This window comes from Apium graveolens, chromosome 5 (assembly GCF_009905375.1).
Source record: "Apium graveolens cultivar Ventura chromosome 5, ASM990537v1, whole genome shotgun sequence".
In the NCBI taxonomy this organism is placed as follows: Eukaryota; Viridiplantae; Streptophyta; class Magnoliopsida; order Apiales; family Apiaceae; genus Apium; species Apium graveolens.
The window spans coordinates 95,202,585-95,221,459 of NC_133651.1; the positions used below are offsets into that span (position 1 = coordinate 95,202,585).

The following is an 18,875-nucleotide window of genomic DNA, read 5'->3' on the forward strand; positions in this document are numbered from 1 at the left end:
TAAGGCTTTGATGGACTATTCTCAGCCTAAGATCAATGACATTCAGTCAAGCATCATCAGGCCAGCCATCTGGGCTAACACTTTTGAGATCAAGTCAAGCACGATTCAGATGATACAGAACTCAGTTCAGTTTGGAGGTTCTCCTACTGAAGACCCCAACATGCACATTAGGGATTTCATCGAGATCTGCGACACTTTCAAGTTCAATGATGTGACTGAAGATGCTATCAAGCTGCGACTTTTCCCATTCTCTCTGAGGGATAAGGCTAAGTGATGGTTACATTCTCTACCAATAGGGTCTATCACCACTTAGGAAGATATTGCTTAAAAGTTTCTCTCTAAATTCTTCCATATGGCGAAGACTGCTGCAATCAGGAATGATCTTACTCAGTTTGCTCAGCAAACTAGAGAATCTCTGTGTGAGGCTTGGGATCGATATAAGGAGATGCTAAGGAAGTTTCCATACCATGACATGCCTGATTGGATGATTATAAACTGTTTCTACAATGGATAAGGTGCTACTTCTAGACCCATGCTCGATGCAGCATCAGGAGGAACCTTGTGGGCTAAGAGCTACGATGAAGCTTATGAATTGATCGAACTGATGGTTGCTAATGAGTACCAGAATCCTTCTCAGAGACTGACTCAGGGAAAAGTAGCCGGAATTCTGGAGTTAGATGCAGCAACTGCTATAGCTGCCCAACTTAAGGCTTTGACGATGAAGGTGGACACTCTTGCTAATTATAGAGTTAATCAAATCGCTAGTTTCTGTGAGCTTTGTGTTGGTGCCCCTGAGACTGATCAGTGTGCAATTTCTAGTGAATCAGCTCAGTTCATGAGCAACTTTCAGCGTGCGCAACAACCTGTACCAGCCACTTATCATCCCAACAACCGCAATCATCCTAATTTCAGTTGGAGCAATGCTCAGAATACGGTTGAACAGCCTTATCAGCAGTATCCAGCTAAGCAGTACAACCCCCCTTGGTTTTCAGCAACCGTAATATGCACCAAGGCAGCAACTTCAGCTGCAACAAGCTAATGAAAAATTTGAACTAGAAGAGTTGAAGCTTATGTATAAGAGTTGAGATGTTTCTTTCAAGACCTTGGAAAATCAATTCGGGCAAATTGCCAATGCCTTGCTAAATCATCAGCTTGGTACACTACCTAGTGACACTGAAGTGCCAGGAAAGAGGGAAGTTAAGGAGCAGGTAAAGGCAATCACTTTGAGGTCTGGAAAGGTTGCGAATCCCGAACAAACTCAAGTGTTGACTAAAGAAGCTGGGGCTGAGAAAGAAGTAGAGCAGCAGGAAGTAGAAGTGGACCCAAGGAAGATTACTGTTGAGCACACTCCTCCTGAGGGTAATACAGGGGAGAAACAAATATATCCTCCACCGCCTTTTCCTAAGCGGCTGCAGAAGAAAAAGCTGGACAAGCAATTTATGAAGAGTCTGGAGGTGTTCAAGAAATTTCATATCAACATACCATTCGCTGAGGCTCTTGAGCAGATGCCTAGTTACGCAAAGTTTATGAAAGGTATTCTCTATCTGAAAGGTGAAGTTAGATGATTTAGAGACAGTCGCTCTCACGGAGGAATACAGTTCTGTGCTGAAACAGAAGTTACCTCTGAAGCTTAAAGATCCAGGACACTTCACTATTTCGTGTACTATTGGAAAGTGTCTTTTGACAGATGCTTATATGACTTGGGAGCTAGCATCAATCTGATGCCTTTGTCAATCTTCAAGCAGTTGGACTTACCTGATCCAAAACGGACTTATATGACTTTGCAATTGGCCGACCGTTCTATTACATATTCATGAGGTGTTGTGGAGGATGTCATGGTCAAGGTTGATAAACTCATCTTCCCCGCTGACTTCGTAATTCTTAATTTTGAGGAGGATAAGAAGATTCCCATAATCTTGGGAAGACATTTCTTGGCGATTGGCCAAACCTTGATAGATGTGCAGAAGGGTGAGCTCACAATGCGAGTGCTGGATCAGGATGTAACTTTTAATATGTTCAATGCTATGAAATTTCCTACGGAAAATGAGGAGTGCTTAAAGGTGGAGTTGTTCGATTCTATGGTTACTTTAGAAATTGATCAATTGCTAAGGTCTGATGCCTTCGAGAAGGCCTTATTGGGGAATTCAGATAGTGAAGATGATGAAGGTGAAGAGCAATTGCAATATCTGAATGCTTCTCCCTGGAAGAGGAAGATTGATACGCCTTTTGAATCTCTTGGAATGGAGGAATTGGACAAAGCTCCTAAACACCTCAAGCCATCTATTGAGGAAGCTCCCACTCTTAAGCTTTAGCCTTTACCTGAGTATTTGAGGTATGCATTTTTAGGTGATGCATCTACTTTGCCTGTTATTATTGCATCTGACCTTTCAGGTAGTGACAAGGAGAACTTTTTGAGAATTCTGAGAGAGTTTAAATTGGCAATTGGTTGGACTATAGAAGATATCAAGGGAATCATCCCTTCTTATTGCATGCATAAAATTCTACTAGAGGAAGGTAGCAAGCCTACAGTCGAGCAGCAAAGAAGACTTAATCCGATCATGAAGGAAGTAGTGAAGAAGGAAATTCTTAAGTGGCTAGATGTAGGGATCATCTATCCTATTTCTGACACTTCATGGGTGAGCCCAGTTCAATGTGTGCCAAAGAAAGGTGGAATTACTGTGGTTGCAAATGAGAAGAATGAGCTTATTCCTACACGAACAGTCACGGGGTGGAGAGTTCGCATGGACTACAGGAAGCTGAACAAGGCCACTAGGAAGGATCATTTCCCTTTGCCTTTCATTGACCAGATGCTTGACAGATTGGCTGGTCATGAGTATTACTATCTTCTGGATGACTATTCGGGTTACAATCAAATTTGTATTGCTCCAAAAGATCAGGAGAGACTACCTTCACTTGTCCATTTGGTACTTTCTCCTTCAAACGAGTTTCTTTTGGTCTGTGTGGTGCACCAGCCACATTTCAGAGATATATGATGGCCATCTTTTCTGATATGATTGGCCAAAATGTGGAGGTGTTCATGGACGACTTCTCTGTATTTGGCGATTCTTTTAATGAATGCTTACAAAATCTAGGACACATTCTCAAGAGGTGTGTTGAGACCAATCGGGTTCTCAATTGGGATAAATGTCACTTTATGGTGTGACAGGGTATTATTCTTGGGCACAAGGTTTCTAGTAAGGGTCTTGAGGTGGACAAAGCCAAGGTAGGGGTCATTGAGAATCTTCCTCCGCTTATTTCTGTTAAGGGAATTCGCAGTTTTCTTGGGCATGCAGGTTTCTATAGGCATTTCATCAAGGACTTTTCAAATATTTCAAAGCCATTGTGCAGTTTACTAAAGAAAGATGCCCCTTCCAAGTTTGATGAAAAGTGCCTTGTAGCTTTTGAGACATTGAAGAAGAGTTTAATCATGACACCTGTCATAACTGTACCTGATTTGAATGAACCTTTTGAGATGATGTGTGATGCAAGTGACTATGCAGTTGGAGCAGTTCTTGGGCAGAGGAAGAACAATATATTGCATGTGGTCTACTACGCTAGCAAGACCCTAAATGGTGCTCAACTGAATTATACTACTATGGAGAAAGAACTTTTGGCTATTGTCTATGCTTTTGAGAAATTTCGATCTTATCTACTTGGGACTAAGGTGACAGTTTTCACTGATCACGCTGCAATTCGTTATCTCGTCTTAAAGAAGGACTCGAAGCCTAGATTGATTCGATGGGTTCTTTTGCTTCAAGAATTTGAACTAGAGATCAAGGACAGAAAGGGGACTGAAAATCAAGTCGCTGATCATCTTTCGTGTTTAGAAAACCCTAATGTTACTTCATTGGATAAGATATTAATAAATGAGTCTTTTCCCGATGAGCAGTTGTTTCGAGTGCAAGAAGAAAAACCATGGTTTGCAGACATTTTGAACTACCTTGTGAGTAATATCATGCCTCCCGACTTATAATATGCTCAAAGGAAGAAGTTTCTACATGAAGTGAAGTGGTATATGTGGGATGAGTCGTTTCTTTTTCGGCAATGAGATGACCAAATCATCGGGAGATGTATTCGTTACAGTGAAACAGGGGGGATCTTGCGAGATTGCCACTCAACGGCTTATAGAGGACATTATGGTGGAGAAAAGACAACAGCTCGTATTCTTCAAGCAAGTTTCTTTGGCCAACCTTGTTTAAAGATGCTCACCAGTTTGTTTTGAAATATGATCGATGTCAATGTGTGGATAATATGTCTAAGAGGGATGAGATGCCTCTTAATATGCTTCTCAAGGTTGAGGTCTTCGATGTTTGGGGATTGACTTCATTGGGCCATTTGTCTCACCTTGTAACAATCAGTACATCTTGTTGGCGGTTGATTATGTGTCAAAATGGGTTGAAGTTAAGGCGTTACCAATAAACGATGCGAAAGTGGTGCTTAATTTTCTTCACAAGCAGATATTCACAAGGTTTGGAACTCCAAGAGTCATAATCAGTGATGAGGGGTCGCATTTTTGTAATCGCAAGTTCACTGCTATGATGCAAAGGTATAATGTGAATCATCGCATTGCTACGACTTATCATCCTCAGATAAATGGTCAAGATAAGGTGTCTAACAGAGAGATCAAGCACATTTTAGAGAAAGTTGTGTGTCCATCGAGGAAAGATTGGTCTTTGAAACTTGATGAAGCTGTTTGGGCGTATAGAACAACATACAAGACTCCATTGGGAATGTCACCATTTCAGCTGGTTTATGGTAAGGGGTTTCATTTGCCAGTGGAGCTTGAGTATAAGGCGTATAGGGCTTTGAAGAAATTGAATCTTGACTTGGATGCAGATGGGAAGAAGAGGATGCTTCAATTGAATGAACTCGACGAGTTTCGACTTCAAGCTTATGAGAACAACAAAATGTAGAAGGAGAAAGTCAAGAGGTGGCATGATCGGGGTCTAGTGCTCAAATCATTTGTGCCGCCGGGGCAACAAGTTCTTTTTTAAACTCTCGTCTCCGTCTTTTTCCTGGAAAGTTGAAGTCAAGGTGGTCAGGGCCCTTCATAATCAAAACTGTGTTTCCGCATGGAGCGGTGGAAATTTTTCAAAGTGATCTGGGCCAAGCATTCAAGGTAAATGGTCATTGGTTGAAGCATTACTATGGTGACACGGAAAACCGTGAGGTGGTTAGTGCCGTTCTATTGTCCATTTGAGCTCAAAGTTCTACATCGAGCTAGTGACGTAAAAGAAGCGCTTCTTGGGAGGCAACCCAAGTTTGTTGTACATTAGTAGGTAGAGGAAGCAAGAAGAAAAGAGAAAAACACAAAAAAATCAGAAAAAGAAAAAAATTCAGGGCCAACTTCAGTGTCACCATTTGGGGCGTTAATTTACCTACTAAAATCCAAGCGCGCCCGCGCTGATATAGCGCGCGGATGTGCTATTTTTCCGGAAGGTAAGCGTACCCGCGCTGATCTAGCGCGCGACCGCACCGGTTTTCCAGAAGGTGAGCGCGCCCGCGCTGTCCAAGTGCGCGCCCGCGTCGGGTCCTGTTTAAAAAAAACAGCAGTATTTAAGGGAATTTCAGGATTTTTGATACAAAATCAATTCTAAACTGAATTTTACTCTTCCACATCCCAAATTTCCTTCTCCAAATCAAACCTATTATTCCCACGATTCCCATAATCAATTCCCACTTATATTCCATATCTAATTCTCATCTCACCACCTATAAATACACACACTTATACACAAACTTCTCCACCACTTCACAATTTCTCAACACAAATCTCTCTCAAACACTTATTTTTTATTCTCTCTTATTCAATCCCAATGGCATCGAAGAGATATAGAACGCAAGTAGGTAGCAACACCACCGATTCTTTATATACGGGTGGTGTGAAGCGAAGTTTTTCTACTCCTGAGGCTGAAAAGGAGTACACGAGGCTTCTCTCGAAGCCTATTGCTAAGGAGCGAGGTTTTCTGCCATTAGGGAAAGATGGTAAGATGTTGGAGATGATTCTTGAGATGGGCTGGGTTTCTTTTTGTGAGGCTCCCGCTGCTGTGCGCATGAGTGTTGTGCGGGAGTTTTATGCTAACGCTAAGACGGAGAAGAATGGCTTCACGGTGGTTAGGGGGATGACTGTAGAGTACAGTGTTGATGCCATTACGAGGGTGATTGAGCAGCCCATGAGGAAGCCCGACCAGGACACTTGGAACGATAAGACTCATGAGGACTTCAACTTGGATTTGATCGTTGCAACTCTGTGTGTACCTGAGACTCACTGGAAGTTCAAGAGGGGCACTATTGATTACTCCACGTTCCCTGCGTCGTGCATGAACAGGTTTGCACGGGCTTGGAACTCGTTTATTTGTGCTAACATCATGCCATCTTCTCATGTACATGAGATTACTGTGGAGCATGCTCGTCTGCTGTGGGGTATTCTTCAGGGCAATTACATTGATTTGGGGATGGTTATTTATCAGGGGATTTTGAGATTCTTGAGAGGAGGTAACATGGGTGCTATACCCTATGCGTCCATTGTGATGAAGCTGTGCGTGGCAGTTGGTGTTCATTGGCCCGCACATGAGCATCTACATCTTCATAGTGCTCCTATTGACAGTTCTACACTTTTAAGTATGCAGGAGTGGTACGGAGGGAAGCCCGATCCTAAGGGGCTTGGGTATTAATATGATCATCTTCCAGGTGGTGTACCCATGGATCAGGCTACTATGAGAGGTTCTTCGCAGGCCCGTAGAGCAGCTTGGAGAGCTCAGTTAGGAGAGGAGGTTGATTCGTCGCAACATCAGCAGTAGGAAGCAGCAGGAGCAGAGGTAGGAGCTGGTTTAAGTTCAACACAGTATAGGCGTCTGGCAAGGAGGATGGATGCGATGCACGACATCCATAGTCGGTTTGCACATGATCTCACCCAAGCACTTGGGACAGCTTTCAGAGCCACCGGTGTTGACCTCCAGTGGCTAGTATTTGGTGAGGACTCTGTGTATCCACCTCCAGACACGTCTGACAGTCCACCCGTTGAGGGTGATGATTCTGATTCGCAGTAGGTATGCCTGATTCCTACTATCACTACTAGAAAAATGCCCTTAGACATCGGTTATAAACCGATATTTTTTTTCAAACCGATGTCTTCGCATGTGTAGAGAAAGGTAGGGGTCTTTAACATCGATTTTTAGCCGATGTTAAAGATGTACACAGACATCAGTTTTCTTAGCAAACTGATGTATAATTAGCCATTTTTTTGAATAATATGTTAAAACTAGATTGTCAAAAATGGTATTTAGGAGGTTAAAATAGCACTTTAAACATATAACATGGAATCACTTTTAACTGATAGACATCAGATTCTTAATAAAATTGATGTCTTACTCTGTATTTTACATCGGTTTATTTACTCAACCGACGTTAAACATAACTTATAACATCAGTTTTACTTGAGGAAGCGATGTTAAACTTCTACTTTAATATCGGTTGCGTAAGTTAGACCGATGTACATTATTCTGGAAGACATCAGTTTTCTTTTGATTTACTTTTATATACTTGCACAAATCGATGTGTTTTAACATTTTAGACATCGTTTTCATTCCTATAATTCGATTTATTTTTTTAGTTTAGACATCGTTTTTAGTTTAAGCAGGTGATGTGTTTTTAGTTGCTTCCCAGTTTAATAAAAAAAGCAAAAAAAATACTAAATCATCATTACGAATTAACATATAGTTGTTTACTTATATAGGATTATACTTAACATATCATTACAACTATTATACAATACTCATAACGTACGCATCACCAAATGGTTGTAATACAAATGCTTTTAACACGCATAATTAAACAAGCACATTAGCCAAGTATTTCTGGACCGTGTTGCTAGTGATGGATGGTGATGAACTGATACTCCCACCGCTGTCAATCAAGTTAGCGTCGGATTTGAAGTCTAGTCCAGTTGTAGTATCCTTGTAGTCAGAACCTTTCGGTAATCCACAATCTATGCTTAAAAAGCCTGATGAAATAGAAAAACATGAAATGTAGTTAAGTATATGTATGTATGGATCATGTTCAAGCAAGGTCGTACTTTCTTCTATCGAAATAAATAAAATTCGAACATTAGTATATAGAAGTAAAAGATTTATGACTAAAATCTCTATTTGTCTTTGGAACCTTTATTTCTGTGACTACTAGGGAAGCTTTAGAAGACATTAGTTTTATAATCACTTTGTAGCTTCAGAAGAATAATTGCGTGTTAGGAAATAGTAAGTACCACAACAGACACGCAGATACATTAATGTAGCTTGAGCTTCCCTAACCATTTACAAGTTTTGAAATGCACTACACCATACCAAAGTGACACACACTGGACAAGCTAAATGAACCTAGCATGAAAATAATAATAATAGACACTGACAAAGACCTACTAGTTCATCACCCAGAAAAGTAAAGAAAGCAAGTCACATTGAAGTATAAGGACCAAAAATAAGCATGCACAAGAAAAGACACGACTTGTATAAAGACAAATCTATCATGTTCACATCAACAAAATAAAAAAATCTAACAGCAGAACTATAGAAACCATTCCCACGTAAAGTTGGGGTTGAGAAACCATAACAAAGAAGATAATTCTAATGTTAGTAATCTGTATAGCAAAAAGGTTATTTCACATAAATAACAAGAACTTAAAGGCACTACCCAAGACATAAGAATCACAATATGGTTAAGTAAAAGAAAGAATTTACCTCAATATCGAGGAGGGTACATTCCATTGTATGGCCCTCTAGCTGCTGGAGATGCCCCTGTCGTCTGGTTATTTTGGTTCTGATACGCAGAGCCACCAGAAAAACTATAATGTGCACTGTGAAAGTAAGCTCCTGCAGCTATTCCGGCTGAATTCTACTGCATTGCATATAGTAATGACATACGACTAGGCCCACCCAAGCCAGCAGCAACACCGCCCCCCCAGTGCAGAAACGGACCCACTCAGACCTGGAAAATCTCTTTTTGTCTTTAGAACCTTTATTTCTGTGACTACTGGGGAAGTTTCAGAAGAAATTAGTTTTATAATCACTTTGTTAATTATAAACTAAGCACGGATCTTATGACCTAGTTTTACGAACATCATCAAACAGACATATACAATAATGTGTGTGAATCTTGAGGAGTTGAAGGAAACCCAGAAAAAACAGGAGAGCAAACTTTCTAAAGGTGTTCTTATTAAGATAGTTAATGGTAATGATAAGAACAAAAATGGCATCTCCATACCTGGGTAAACTAGTACCATGATCTTCTTCTCATGTCTCACATGTAAACCCTAATAAAAACACGGCCAAGACACCACCCTATAAGACAACACCACCCTTATACATAAGGAAACATCCATATAGATATGAATTCATTCTTCATAAGTAACATGGGGTGTTTGATGTCATAATATAGATATAATGCATCCACCAAACTTATTATTGCCCCAACAAAGATACTAATTTGAAAGGAGGTGTTGGTGTTCTACGCTATGTACGCACCGGCAAAAAATTATGATAAGTGTCATCTATAATAACAACACTACACCGTCTTCTGCTAAATTTGTAAGAAATACCAATAGCAGGAACCAACAAACAAGGTTGTGGGCTCCCCCTCTTTTTTAAAATGAGTACTTGATTGTAATTATAGAAATGTACCAAAAAGTTAATGCTAAATTTTGCGAATAAATCCCAAGTTTTAAGAAGAAACAGTAACAATCACCCTCAAATTAATTTGTAGCAGTGTTATATACAAACAGAAAGTCGGATTGATTAGAAAAGGGAATAATTTCTACTATACAATGTCTTGTTCAAATTTCTTTAATTTTCTCAAACTTGTGAAAACCACCATTTAAATTGCCCACTTTGATATTCAGTTGATGTAAAATTGTACTATATCCCACGTAATGCATAATGAGACGCTTCATTATCAAACTTGCCCAGTTGCTGGTCAGAACAAAACACGACATACATCAAAGAAACTAGAAGCAAACCTGCTCAGGTGAACCATAAACGATGATATCCAAAGCTTTATTCCAGTCTGTGGGACCAATAGGACTAGCATGTGTTCTCGGCATTGCATGCCTCTCCATATGAAGATAAGGATGATCATAATTCTCTCTAAACAATATTATTAATTACAATTAGAGGATAAAAAATGAGCCCCAAAGAGAAATAACAAGAATTTCAAGTATAATTTTATGAAACATGAAGAAAAACAAAAGAATATTTCAAACATCCTTACCTACTAACTATTGGGCCAGACATAGATCGTAAAATTTCACCACTTTGCTCTACTGCTTCCGACCTGGGTATCATATAACAAATATGCACAACCATATGAAGAGAGTTATTGTAAAGCTCAAAATTGATAAGGAATGAAAGAAACTCAAATCATGGCATTTACGGTATCAAAAACAAACGGCATAGATATTCTGATACTTTTGACATCAAACACCCCATGTTGCGCAAATCTTCTTAGTGCACTATCTAAACTATATATATCATAATACTGCTACATTACTATCCCAAGGAATTAAAGCAACACACAAATAGCCCTTAGATAAGCAAAGATTAAGTATCCAAATTCAACACATATAATAAACAAGGTAGCACCTGTTGCATAGGCATAACACCTGTTGTAACCAAATTATTGATATTGATGCCTGGATAGAATAATCTCTTTAACACACACATATACACATAAACACACACACAAACGTGTCTCTCTCTCTATAAAAATTGAAAATAAATTAGAAGCTTACATATTTTTCACACAGTAATCGAACAGATCCAACACCTTTGAAGGTTATTTACCAAGAATCAGAGCAATTACAGCTCGATTTCAAAGATTACAATCCTAATTAGGGGTTTCTACAAATTAGGGTTTTTATGGTTTGAGATAGGTTTAGGAAATTCGGATTGATAAAGGATTAAGAGACACAGTTGAGTGAGTGAGGAGAACAGAGAGAGTAGAGATGAAGTTTGAGATAGTAGAGGGAGAGAGAGTAGAGATGAAGTAGAGAGAGAGAGAGTCAATGAAAAAGTAGGAAGAGGGGAAAGTAAAATTTTGTTCTGATGGGGGGAAATAAAAATTTTGTTAAGGGGGCAATTTTTTGATGTACTAATGGGGGAAAGAAAAAAGCGGGCCTTTTTTATTTTTATTTTAAAAACGATTATAGACATCGGTTGGTTGAGATACTGATGTCTTACAATAACTTTAACATTGGTTTTAAAGCGACCGATGTTAAATCTGCTTTTAACATCGGTGACATTTCTAACCGATGTTAAATGGGTGATGTCATAAGCATTATTTCTAGTAGTGTATTACCTTCAATGAGGACAGTGAATATTTTAAGTTTGGGGGTAGTAGTTGAAGGAATATGTTGTGTGAGTCGCATATAGTTGCATATTCATGATAGTTTAGTGCATATATTTTGCATATTTTTTCCATGTAGTTTTTTTTATTTTTTTATATAATTTTTAGGATAATTTGTTCATATAGTTGCATGCATGTGCAGAATAACATGATCCCTTAGTTGATTTTTATGATTAGTTTGTGATATTGACGCTAGTATAGTGATATCGTATTTAGTAATGCTAAGTCTTATCAAATTGATTTGCATGCTAGAGACAATTGTATTTCACTAAGACTTATAGGTTGCTAGAGTGCTAGATCATGGTCATGGTTTGTTTGTTTGTCGAGGTTTAATTGCTCGTTTATATTTAGAATTTTGGATATTTACTTAATAATAAATTAGCCTGGAATATTTAAAAAAAATTGGAGAAAATTGGATTTCATTGCTAGTTGTTGTGGCTAGGTGTCGAATGACTAGTAGCCGACTCATATTTATATGAGTAGTCTAGGGTTGAGCGAGATGGAGCGAAACACACTCGTTCAGAAATTTGAAAAAAAGAAGAAAAGGAAAAGAAATAAAAAGAAATAAAATTAAGTGTCATGTATAATTGATCACGAGTGGGCTCTTTAGTACTCGAGTTTAATCTTAGGGGACTTTGTGCCTAGTGACCTAAGGCTTTTAAAGTCTGGGATCCGCTAACCTAACGCTCGTTACATGGGTACTATTGTATAAGTCTTTTCTGGACCTCACTCATTGTATGATCAAATAAGCATACTTGTGTTGTTTTGTTGTGAATAAAATCGTGAATCCATGTTAAACTCCGATATAAGAATTGAAGTGTTATAAGTTATTTTGATTTTAGCTTTTATTCTATTTATAAGCTTGCGATTGCTTTGATAAGTAGTGAGTCATGATTGTTGATCTAGTTGCGATAGTATATCTGTAAGCAGTTGCACACACGCGCATCTTTGGTTTGTAGATTGATTTGTGAGGTTTGATTAATCTTTATGCGAATAATTGCATTTGCTGAGGTGTTTCTTGTTGATTGATTTAGATATTCTATGGGGATCGTTGCATTCATTTAGTTGCATTCATGAATTTTTATTTCTTGTTCTTTAAGTCTATTTATGCTTGAGGACAATCATCGATTCAAGTTTGGGGTATGTTGAGTGCCATTTATGACACTTTATTACGCTCCGTAAATCTTTGAATTGGTGTATTTGTACTCAAGTTATTAGTGTTTTAATGTGTTTTCTAGTGTTTTTACATTTCAGGCATTAATCTGAGAATCAGGTGAATTAGCATTGATTTGATGCTAATATGGTGTTAGGATAGTGTCCAAGGAATAAAGCTCGCGAAGACCGGCTCAAATGTGCAAGAAAAAGAAGAAAGATGATTTTTGGCAGAAGCCTGGCGCGCCCGTGCTGATCAAGTGCGCGACCATGCCCAATCTACAGAGAGCAAGCGTGCCTGCGCTGATCAAGCACGTGGTCGCGCCAGGTCGGGTTTGAAGAATCCTGTTTTGAATAGAAGACTAATTTTTGGGCTTCTCTGCTGATCAGGGATGCTATATAATCATAACTTTAGGTCGTTTTTCATAAGATATCAAGAAGGAGACATACCAGAGCTAAGGAGAAGACGGCAAGAGACCTATAGCATAATTCAATAAAGGCGAAGACGATCTAGTTTTTTCTTGTGAATCTTTGTTTTGAGTTGTAATCTTGGATGCACGTTTCTTATTTTATTGAACCTATACTCTTGTGTTAACTTTGTTTTATTATTCGTTATAAAGACTACATTTATTATACCATGCTTTAATCGGAACCCACATTGATGATGAGTCCAATTATGGGCTAATCGTTATTGTGGGGTTCTAGCGAATTTATATATGGATTTCTTTAGTTGATTTGTTTCAATACCTTAGTGTGTGGTGATTGTATGATAACCTAGTATTGGTTGTGCTTATTCGTCTTATGAGCGTCGTGAACTTATAAGATAATGTGTTAATCCTTAATGAAGCGAAAATGATTTTAAGAATTTAGAACTTGCCATGCTAGCATAGGTTCATGTGTTATTGTTATGCATGATTCGTAGGTAATTTTAACCATCTTAATTGCCCTATGTAATCAAGATAGATAACTTGTGATTAAACTGTTATGTTGTCAATTTCTATAGACAAGTAGGGTCTCAATATAATTGGTGTCTATTCAGATTCTATCTCTTTTGTGGATGTCTGGTAGTATAGTATTCGTGCAACGAAAGTTGGCGTTTATCAGTTTCGTGTTATCTGATTAGTGTCATCACCATTACATGCTAAGGTTAAGAACGAAAAGGCTATTGAATGAAGTATTTAATGAAGTTAGAATCCCATGTTTGTTATATAAATTAATTCAATCATTCTTATTCTCTTAGTTATATTTGTTAGTTTAATTCTAGTTATAAACAACCTCAAATTGTTATTCGTCTTAGCATTGAATAATAACCATACATTGTTGCTTAAGTGCATAAACTATAAAGTTAACCTAAACCAGTCCCTGTGGGAACGAATCTGATTTATATCTTATACTAATTACGAACGCATATACTTTCGTGTAATTTTAGCGCGTGTTTAGTGACTAACAGATAACAGAGCCTTATCACCTGTCATATGTCTGGAGAATCCACTGTCAATGATCCATACGACTCTCTTCATTTTTCCCTGCACATAATGAGGATTAAGTGTGTTTAGCTACCCAAGCAGTGTTGGGTACTTTCTTCTTTTTAACAGAAGTTGTAAAAGTAGGATTTGATGACTCGGAAAGAACAGTGTTCAATGATTGATTTGCATTTTCCTTTTTAGCTGTAGATTCAATTTTAACTTTTTTGAGATCTAATCTCATTCTACGACAGCTTTTCATCATTTTCATATTGCAAAGAATGCAATCAAATTTTTCACAGAAGAAATAGGGATCTTTAGCCCTTACTTCATTGTATTTGCATGCTCCCACATTAGGCTCACTAATAGCCTTTTTACAAAGGTGAGTTAGGTGATTTTTAGAGCCACACTTTTGACATTGTTTCCTGGGAGCATCTGCAACAAATACAAAGTTGTTGCTCTTGTTCACTCCAATTTTCCCATTCATGTTCTTTTTTTTCTTTCATGTATTCTCAGTCTTGATTGGTGTCTTAGAAACTTGATTGACCATTGGCTTCTTCTTAATTTTAAAAGTAGGAGTGGTTTCTTCATTTTTCTTTTTATTGTCTGCATCTGCAAGTTCTTGCTTGATGACCAACTCGACTTCACTAAAATTGACTATACATGCCTTGAATAAGGGTGCATCAACTTTTCTCAGCATAACTGGGACATCTTGATCTGTAATTTCCTTACCTTTGTCACCTTCATTTTTCTTGTTATTGTTCATGGCATCATAGTCCAAACCAATAGCTATATTAGCACATGGTTTTTTATTCTCATGGTATTGTCCAACCAACAAAGATGTATTTATGAAAGACTTCAATTTCACCTCATTCTTCTCCAATTTTTCCCTTAACACAACTTCAATTTCACTTGCACACTTGAGCTTTTTCATTAGGTATTCATTTTCTTGCTCAACTATTTCAAGCTCAACAAGTTGTAGTTCCAATTCTTGCTTTTCAATCTCAAGCTTTTGATTTGTCTTTGACATCTACTAACGTCCTCAGTAGCTGCCACCATGCTTGTGTGGATATGAAACATCTCTACACTCATCTTTTCAAGAGTTTCTTTATATTGGCTTATATTTAAATCAAAGGTGGTTAGAGTTGGTACCTTTGATTTTGATGAGGATGATTTGTTGGATTTTTAACGCAGCGGGGGCATGGCAAAATACTTTTACACATACAAAATCCAAATAAAAGCATATAAATCGTGAATAAAAATTCGAGGGATCGAATCTAACCTTTTAAAATAATTCGGAGATAACGATCAGAGATCCTTAGCAGTTGCTCCTCAAGTGTGAAGCACTCCACCGGTATCCACCAAGAAAACGATGTTAAGGAGGAGGAAGAAGGTGGAGAGAATTGAGTTTTCCAAACTTTTTGGGTTTTCGGGTTGGTTAGAATAAAATTAGGGTCTATAATAGTGTATTTATAGGCAAAATTTTCAGCTGAAATTTTCCCATAAATATTATTATTATTATTATCCCATTTATTATTCTCATTAATAATTAAAACACCTTTTAATCATTAATCATTTTTCTAAACACTTTAGAAATAATTCTCTCTCTTGATTTAATTTTCAAAAATTAAATCCTTTAATAAATAATATTAAGAACTTTTCTTAATTAATTTATAATCAATTAAATCTCATTTAATCAATTATTAAATTTGCCAATTAATTAATTATTTTATAAATAAATAATTATTAGCCATTATTAATTAATTCCTCCACCATTAAATCATTCTCTTTTTATGGTGTGACCCTGTAGGTTCAATATTAAGCCGGTAGTAGAAATAAATAATAATAAAACTATTTTATCATTATTTATATAAATTCTCTAATTTATTAAATATGATTAATTAATTAATCATATTTATTCTACATCGTGAGGGATACTTCTCAGCATATCGCGACTATCCGGATAATATGAATTCACTGCTTAGAATACCAAGAACCTATTCAGTGAATAGTTACCGTACAATAACTCCTTCTACCCTACAATGTCCCGATTAAATACAAGGCATGGATCTCGTGTCAAGCCTATCTAATTCAATCACTTGCTTACCATTTACTATGCGTAGTTCTATGCAAATTAGAAACTCCTTTCTAATTTCATTCACTCTGGCCAGAGATTCCTGAACTAGCATAAGTGGATCAGCCTTGAACATTCGCTTCCTTCACTGGAAGCGGTAGATCCTTTATTGATCATACAATATCTTCGTGTACAAATTCCTATACCCAGAAGAGCCCTAATAATTGTCCCTGGAGACTAAGAACTAAACCAAAGCATAGTTCAGTGTACACAAGATGACTATAATGACCTCAAGTCTAAGGATACTTGTACAACTATCACTATGTGAACAACTGCTGACACGTGAGTGAACTCCATCAGTTGTTCAGCTGTGCGAGTCATGTTCAGTGAACTTTTTCTATAATAAGCACCTACATACTAGCTATAGTGTCACCACACAAATGTCTATGAGAACAGACATCCTTCATAATGAAGCAAGCATAGTATGTACCGATCTTTGCGGATTATTAATTACCAGTTAGTAATCCTATGACCATGAACTATTTAAGTTTAGAGTTATCATCTTTTTAGGTCTCACTATTATGATCTCATCATAATCCATAAAAAGCTTTACTCTAAACTATGGTATATCTTATTTAAACACTTAAATGATAAAGCCCGTAATAAAAACAAAACAAGTCTTTTATTAATATCAATGAAATCAAAACAGATTACATAAAAGTTATTCCTAAATCCTTATACATGATTGGACTTAGGACATATTCCTTTCATGATTATCCTTGCTCAAGAGCCATAAATGCATAATTTCCAAATTCTTCATTCTCATCATCTTCATCAGTGTCATCCCAACTCTTTCCTTCAGCTATGTAAGCCTTTCCCTGTTGTTTCTTCAAGAGAGCTTCATACTTTTCTTCCAATTCCAGATAGGCTTTATCCTTCATCACTTTCTTTGGCTTCCTGCACTCAGTTGCAAAGTGGCCCAACTCATTACAGTTAAAGCACTTTATTTGTAATAACTCGAATTTTTAAGACTTTGTAAAAACACTTAATGAATAGTAACCCTGACAGTCGGGAAAAACTTTTTATCCCATACTATGTTATTCATGGGAAATTGAGTTTCGGAGTCGATAACGTGATTATACGTACCAAATGAGTGTGTGTAAACGCTATTAGTTTTCGAAGAAAACGAACTTTGAAAAATGACCGTATTTACGAACCATCAAGGATTACGGGAATCATAATATAATTACAAATTTAAAATCCTACGAATTCAAATCCAAGAACGATACTTCAAAACATAAAGAACGTATACGATATAGGATTTACACCGCGAACGCGTAAATGAATAAATAAACGCATCGAACCAAGCTAACTAAACTAACTAACTATGGTAAGAAACTAACCAGGTTAGGTTATCAAATAGTAACCTAAACTAGATAGCATGATGACTAGGAAGCTAGAATAGTAAACTTAGAATCAAAACTAGATAGATTAGCTTGTATACCTAAGAAGCTAGCTAAGATATGCAGAGATTTTCTAGTACTAGGTTATATACTAAATCATATTTTCAAAATCTTCCAAGAGAAGCATTCAAAAAAGCAAGAAAATCTCTCTCTCTCTCTCTCTCCCAATTCTTCATTCCATTCGGCCAAAACAAAGAAGAGCAAGAAATCAAATTCAAAACCCTCAGCCATGGAAAAAATCCACAATTAATTATCAAGCTTCACACATCCGAAACTAAGGTAAGATAAATTTTTGAGCTCATTTTAATAAGGTTTTATGGGTGAAATAAATTCAAGAAAAGTGATAATGAATAGTATGAATAGTAACTTTTCTTTGGTTACTTGATTTTAATGGTTGATTTAGGTTCCAAAAAGCCAACCAAGTATTCCCAAGACTCCACCATCATCAATAACACATCTCAAGTTTTCAATAAATGTATAAATCTTTGACCCATCTCTATTTAAGATTTAAGTTTCTAGAACCTTTGAAATCCTAGATATAAACTTAGTTTTGGTGGTTGATTTGTTGTAATCTTGATGTTTAGTTAATTAGTTCTAAGGTTGATGATTGTTGCCTCAATAACATGATGTTCTTGAGAGGAGTTAGTATTGGGATGATTATTAGATGATTTTTGGTGGTGGTATAATGATTTAAGACGTAAATGAAACTCGGATCGTAATCGTAACCTCGCTAAAACGAACAAAACTCAACATAAAGTTTCTACAGAAGTTCTCGAATGTATAAACTATAGTTTCTTGAAAATTAACACTTTATTATGATATAAAATGTTATAAGGATCGTTTAGGCGCTTGAATCGCTTGATTCCGATTAACGGATCAAAAGTTATGACTGTTTTAGTAAAAGTGATTTTCGCGACAAAAACTACTACGAATTACGAACTTTGGGAATAGAAATGCTCGACTTAAAAATATACATAAATCATGAAATTTTTACAGGGAGTAAAGAATAGAGTCTTTAACGGGTAAAAAAATTCTAAGTAAAATAAGAATATATTAATTTTATAAAAATATCGGAAGCGAGAGCGCGTGATTAGAAAACCATTAGAAATCATAAGCGGAGCCGACGATGGAAATGAAAATGGATATAAAGGATTTCGAAAAGAAAGCGATCGTGATATAAATGAGTACTTAAAGGGGTAATAAAAATAAAATGAGTTGCGGAAAAGATTAATAAGTAGCGCGTATGTACGAGTTGCCATAAATAAGAACGGGATCTAACAAAACGATATATGTTTATGATTCTAGATTTATGAGCGGACCTAGAGCATCCTC

At 37.0% G+C, this 18,875-nt stretch overlaps 1 non-coding gene across 1 annotated transcript; it reads right to left on the reverse strand.

The window, feature by feature from the left end:
• Positions 1 to 367: 367 nt before the first annotated feature.
• Positions 368 to 474, reverse strand: LOC141663417 (small nucleolar RNA R71). Its single transcript, XR_012551489.1, has one exon. It is a non-coding gene; the product is annotated as a small nucleolar RNA R71 (small nucleolar RNA).
• Positions 475 to 18,875: the final 18,401 nt, after the last annotated feature.